We start from the raw sequence: 6,817 nt of genomic DNA, 5'->3' as shown, positions 1-6,817 counted from the left end.
TAGGCAGGGAAATGCCTTAAATCTATGTAAGATCAGATTCCTGAATTAAAAATGTCTAATGTTATAAATGCTCAGGGCTGAAATCTGAAAGGTCAGTCTCTCATGTATTTCACAAATGTATTCTCAATAATATTTTCTTCCATTAGTGATGCTACATCACAGCAAGAGTTTCATATATAGGTAGTAAGGAGTTAAAAATCATTAGGCAGAATCATCATTTACTTAATCATCAGTTATATTGTTAAAAATAAAACATATACTATTTGGCTACTAATGTGCCAGCAGGATGGAGTTCAAAAAATATAGTAGTCACCAAATAGATTTTACTTTGAATTAATATTCTCAGGAGAATACCTGTTCTTTATCAGGAAGATAAAGATAAGAAAGGGAGACTTCAAAACTCATTTGTTTGTTCTAAACAAGCAGCTTATCAAATACACACAGAGACAGACCTTTAGCGAAATGCTTTCTACACAAAGTGAGTTCTGCAAATCCAGTACACACTAACTTCTCAGCAAGAAAACTGCTTTTTCCAAAAATTAAGATTTTTCAATAATCCTCCCCCACATGCACACTCCTCTCAGTAGTTAAAAATGTACACGCTTTACATGCAAGAATAAAATGCTTTGATATTCAGAACCTAAATTTTTGGAATTAGGTCTATAATGATAAAAATGAATCTTAGAATCCAAATTTCATCGTTTCTATTAAAATGAATTATGAATTCTTTTAAAAGTTGATCCATTCACCTATTATTTGGAGGGATTCGTGAAAAGAATCATTACTATTTTTGTGCCAATACAGAATTGGCAAACTAGGAGAAAATCATGAAGACACCTAAAAAAGCATATTTCCAGGTGCACTTATACTATCTGATGTGCAATACCTGGAATAATCTATACATATGTAGAAGAGGTGTAGAAAAGAAGCAATGACACTAGCCTTATCCTATAGTCACCATATTTCCAGCTGATGTGAATCGAAGACTGACTCTGCTCTGTATGTCACCTTGTCCCCGTCAGTGCTCAGAAATGGGGTGCCAGCCCTTGCTCCCCCTGACAGCCACCCCTGGGTGCAACCTGGTCACCCCTCCTTGAGAAATGGAGGAAGAAAGAATCATGCTTTCAATGGCAGAAACAATTTCTCGAACCAGAGCAATATCACCTCTCACTGTGACTTTCCCTAAACTGAGCCTTCATCAGGTCTAGCATAAAGTGTCAGATCTTCACCTCTTACCTTGCCATAAACAGAAAGAAAAACATTAAATGGAGAACAGGTGAATTGTAAGTCTTAGCATATTTTCAAGAAAAACCTTCTACTAGCATCCATATCCCTATCAAGTCTTATTGATCCCCCTTTTTTCTATGTTGCCTTTATTTATTGTTTCATTTTCAGTTTTTCTGGCTGCAGAATTATTGTTATTCATCCCAGAATAATATCAAGTTCTCTAGTAGCCAGAATACCCAGAGAGAACATCAGGATAATGAGGGTTTTCAAAAGTGGTATAGATTATATCCAAGGCTACAATGGTTAAAATAAATAAATAAATAAATCTTTCTCAGTAGCCTTAAATGAAGTATTTAACCTATATTCATTTTAACTAGTGATAATGGATATTTGACTACAGCAATTTTAAAGATTGGGCTCCACCTTCAGAGTTAACCACCTTATTGGTACTTTTTTATTTTTTATTTTTTTTTAAGCAAGGATTCTGGCTAGAAATCAAATCATTGACTTTCTTTTTCATTGCATCCCTTAGTCTCCACAAGTTAAAACTTTATGACTAATTCCTTCAGCTACAACCTTCTAAGCACATTGCTGTAGTATAAAAATAATTCACGTTTTATTCATGAATTCTATATATATTTAAGGAACATCTCCATAATTTTAAAATAAAACCTGCCTAACGCAGACTTTTTTAATAGCTAACTTTAAAGCACATATGCTAAATTTTGTGGTCAATCATCAATTTCAGTTCAATCTACTACTGACAGTCCTAAGATAATAATTTAAATATTGATCTAAGCTGAATTCTCATTTGTTCTTCTCTTGCATTTTGATAGAGGTGAGTAACGATTAATTGGGGCAGATTTTTCTTTCTTTCAGTCTTTAAATCCAGTTTAGAATCAAATGAAGCTAAAAAACCAACCAACCAACCAAAAAACCACCACCAACAAAAACAACATTTTTGTTTCCCTACTATCAAAAAGACATGAATTATTCAAAACAAGAGTTGGATATGCTGAAGCTTCCAGATACCCCAGAAAGTTAAATCAAAAGGAAACAAACGCTATGGCAGCTCCTAAGTCTGTAGTGGTAGGGAACTGGGGGGTTCACTCACCTTTGGGAGTGTTTACCACTATTACTCTGTCACTAAAAGGAAGAAATAGAAAACAAAATCTAACTTTGTTGGAATAAAAATGATTTCTTTTTCTTTGAATTAAAAGCATTTATCTTTAGCTGTTTTACCCTTCCAAGCTCTTTTTTTTCTTTTTTTTTTTTTTTTTCTTTTCTTTTTTTTTTTTTTCCTGAAGAAAATCAGCTGTCTGCTGAGAAACTTAAGGCGTTCAACAGCCCCCAGCCAACATCCTGCCTTGTCTGGACAGACCATGGAGCTCCTCAGCAACCATATATCATATATACTCCAATTCTCTGGGACTCATAGCTCGATTGTTAACAATATATATTTGAAATCAGGTAGGAAATTAAATATTTAGCCTAAAAAAAACAACCAGCAGTCTCACGAAGACTCGGAGAGGAGAATAATATGCTGATTCATAGGTAGCATTGTGGTAAAAAAGAGAAGTACTTCATGATCAAAAGTGATGACTTTTACCAGTTTTCTCCCGGCAAGGAAAAATAAGCATTTTTCAGGGGGGTTATCAATGGCAAAAAGACCATATGTGAGCAAAAGAGATTTTTTTTTTCCCCTCACACTATAGCAATATGTACTTCTCTGAGCCTCATTCATGTTTCATTGGTAAATAGATGAAAGTCCACAAATTGTTCAAGATCAAACATGTTTCTAAACTAAAAGTTTTTCTTCAGCCTTGGTGTTGATGGTAGATCTCGACAAGGTTAAAAATAAAACTGAAGTTGATTAAACTGAGCTGCAAGTACCGCAGTTTTTGACAGAAAAACAGTTGCAGGTAGTTCACAGCTATCTGAGCCGGACAGTCAGCTGATAGAAATTGTTATAGCTCTATCAAGTCCTATACAAAATGGCAAATAATTAAAATGATATAGCAGGTTGCACGGCTTAGGCTCAAGAAAGCAAATTTAAGACTTCGTTCTTCACCCTTAATTCCGTATTTCCTACTATTTGCATACTTACCTTTTTTTTTTTTTTTAAGCAATGCTAAATTCATTTTCATTTGAACAGAATTCTGTATGTTAGGCATTTGCAACTAACCTTTCTCCTTTTTGTAGCAGCACAAAACCTCATAACTATTTCTGAGAGTGCAGCAAGAAAATCAAAACCTAATGATTATTCTGCAGATACCCACTTCAAAATGAACTGAAGATGAAGTCCAAAGTAGTGCTCATGCCTATTTTTAAGTATTTAAATACTTCCCAGAGCCACTATTGAACTGGGGACCATATTACTAGCACTCTGATTAGCATATGGACTTTCGTTCCAAAGAAATATATGATACACCCTTCGCAGTTTTGCAAGAAATTCTGGAATTTTTCCCAGCAGGTTGTGCGGGATAAATCAGTGTAAAAAATATATATATATAAATAAATAAATAAAATAAAATAAAACAACAACAACAACAACAACAACAAGAAAACAGTAACAAAACCTTAGGGAAATTTCCTCAAACATAGTTTTTTACCACTGTTTTTTTAATCCCAACAGAGAAAATAACTTTTCAATTACTTCCAAACTAAAAAAGAATATATATATATATTTGACAGTAAGAGGAAAATAGATTTTCCTAGATGCAAGTTCAAGTAATTATATTTTTAGGGTCATAATATTGAATCACTACCATTCTGTCCAAGACCAAATAGCATTATTTATTTCTCTGTACCTTTCCTCATACTGAGTCAGGAAGTTATTCGTTACTTTTCAAGACACTTCAAAAAAATACAATAACACAGAAGACAACTTAATCTACCCTTTGGCAGTAAGACTAGCATCCTTATTTTTTATTTTTCCTTGGTAGAAGAGCACCTGATAGCTCCATGAGAAGATGTAGATACTCTGCCACTCCCTGTAATGATGAGTTTGCTATCTTGGCTCAGACATGAAGAAAGACTGCAACAGAATAAAACTAACTCTCATTGCATACTGTCGTAGCTTAAAAAAATGACTATACTGTAGTTATTCACATTTTCTACATGTAGATATAATATAGAACTCCTTCCCCCCACACACTCCCTTGTTGTTGTTGTTATTATTAAATAAATGTCCCCAAAGGTTGAAATTCGTCTTTGTATCAAATGAATATCCCTCAATCTTCTGTGTAGGCATATTTTTGGGTGGGATATTTACCTGCTACTGTGTATGGATTTTACCTTGAATTAAAATTTGGATTTTGCCTCCTTCTTACAGATAAATGACTGAAAGCATTCAATCCCAGCACTGAAAGGTCAACTGTTACTATAAGCATTGCATGTGAACAGCCCCAGACTGTATTTGCTCCATGGCACAGGAAGATTTAAGTCTGCAGAAGCCCCAGGCAGCTCTGATGGTTCCAGAGACCACCCACCCCTTCTCTCACTACTGTAGTAACACTCTCTGTCCCTTTTTAACTCATATGGACAATGCGGTAAACTTCAAAGGTAACGTTGGTGGAAAATCTCTGAAGATAGTTTTATTTACCTCCAGCTTTTCAGGGTTGCTGTCATAAAGTACTGTTGCTTTCTATGCTGGTTCCACAATAAAATCTTTTTTTTTTTTCCTCTCCTCTTTTAAAAAGCTTTGCATGACAGCTCTTTGCTAACAACATGAAGTCTGGAAATGAGCGTTTTTAATGTTTGACCTGAAATAAATATAATAATAATAATAATAAAAGCACAACAACCCCCCTGCATTTTGGCTTTCTGTAGGCAATATGACTAGCTAATCTTTTGCTGTTTTAAAACCAGACCAATTTAAAAAATAAAAGACCCCACTCTTTTAAGCAGTTTTTGTAGCACAGCACTCTATCCCCATGTGTGGCTAAATATATTCATAATTCTAAGCTACTTTACACAAGGCAATAGTTACCTGTATGTACATACATACAGCAATATACACTTAAATATATACAAGCATGTATATTTCTTAAAAATAAATAAATAAATAAATAAATAAATAAATAAACAAACAAACAAAGATTGTGAAGTGATTTATTTTGAAATGATATTTTTGAAGGAATCTTGTACTCAGTAAAAATGAAACCGACAACCTTAAGTTATTGTGTATTTTGCAATAGCAATAGAGAGCAGCAGTCAGTCTGGAAAGGAAGAGCATGAGTGTTCACAAGGCCAGATCATGAGTCATGTCATGAACAAACACACACCATTAAATAAAACATACCCATTTGTAGGAGAACAGTGATGACTCATCTATTACTTAATAAGACCGATTTCTTAATCAAGCAAGAAATCGTTTGATGTTGCATTTATAGCTTTCTTTTCACTCCAAATTTTTGTGCTTTCTGAAATCATGACAGTTTTGTAGCACCAGTCATCTAATGAAGAAACCGGGATTTATCATGCAATGACCTGAGGCACACCCTGCACTACATGCTGTTCATGATCTAGGGAGAATCTTCCATTTGCTTTTGGACATGAAACTTGGGCTCATACAGCTTCAGCTGTTGTGCCCATGTGCAGCCTGGCAAGTCAGCAAGACATTGCTGTTCATCAGGGGGCTTCACACGGCTGAAATCCCTTCTTCCTTCAACTGATTTTCCCAAAAAGTGCACGAACCTGCAGAACTCTCAAATGCAAAGCTCTGAGAGGTATTTATTTTAAATTGTAAAAAGTTCAACAGAGGTCTCCTACCTTATTCAGTGGTGCACTACTCATACTGAACACCTCTCCCTGTTGTCAGTGCTGCTTGCAGTTCTTTAAGAAATCACAGTATCAGATAAGCAAGGCAAAAGACATATACAGCAAATGATGTCCAAACAAACTGGAAAACTGCTCAGGGCATTTACTATAACAGTGTAATCAAGTGTTTTCATTTATCTGTACAATGTTAGAGAAGGATTTATTGAAAGGTTGATGAGCTACTTGACAGATATGTATCCTGTACATAACAACAACTGAAGTAAGAACATCTATGTAGCAAACGTTGCTATTCATAGCAGAAATAGCCAGAGGATACCTCTTTATGGCTGATGCTGGCAGTGATTCAAACCTAGCTCTCTGTGACATACAGGCCTCTTATCAAAACTCGTGTCTTCCATGTGGTGGGACTCAGAGACAGCTTCCTCTTGTGCCTGTTGCTGGATGTGAACATGCCTCATTCCTCAAGCACTGACTGGAGCCTGGGTCTCATTTCAAACATGTTAATCCTAACTGAGGTTCATATTCACCCTTAGAGAAGTAGATGGAAAATAAAAGCTAGCTCTGGTTCCACTACTGCACTTTATTTATTTATTTATTTATTTATTTATTTATTTATTTATTTATTTATTTTAAAGTCCTATGGAGATGTTCCGTTGCCTTCCCCAGCAGAGAAGGCCCATGATCTGTCAGATGTATTTTTCCTTTTATTCAGGTTTTATGGGCTTTCATGTGGCTATTTAAAATACAAGGAATACATTAGATCCTAGGAATGTTAGAGGAAAAACACTGATAAAAAGTTAAATAATTC

The sequence above is a fragment of the Netta rufina genome (genome assembly GCF_964035555.1).
Source record: "Netta rufina genome assembly, chromosome: 12".
NCBI lineage: Eukaryota > Metazoa > Chordata > Aves > Anseriformes > Anatidae > Netta > Netta rufina.
This window is presented reverse-complemented; position numbering follows the sequence as displayed.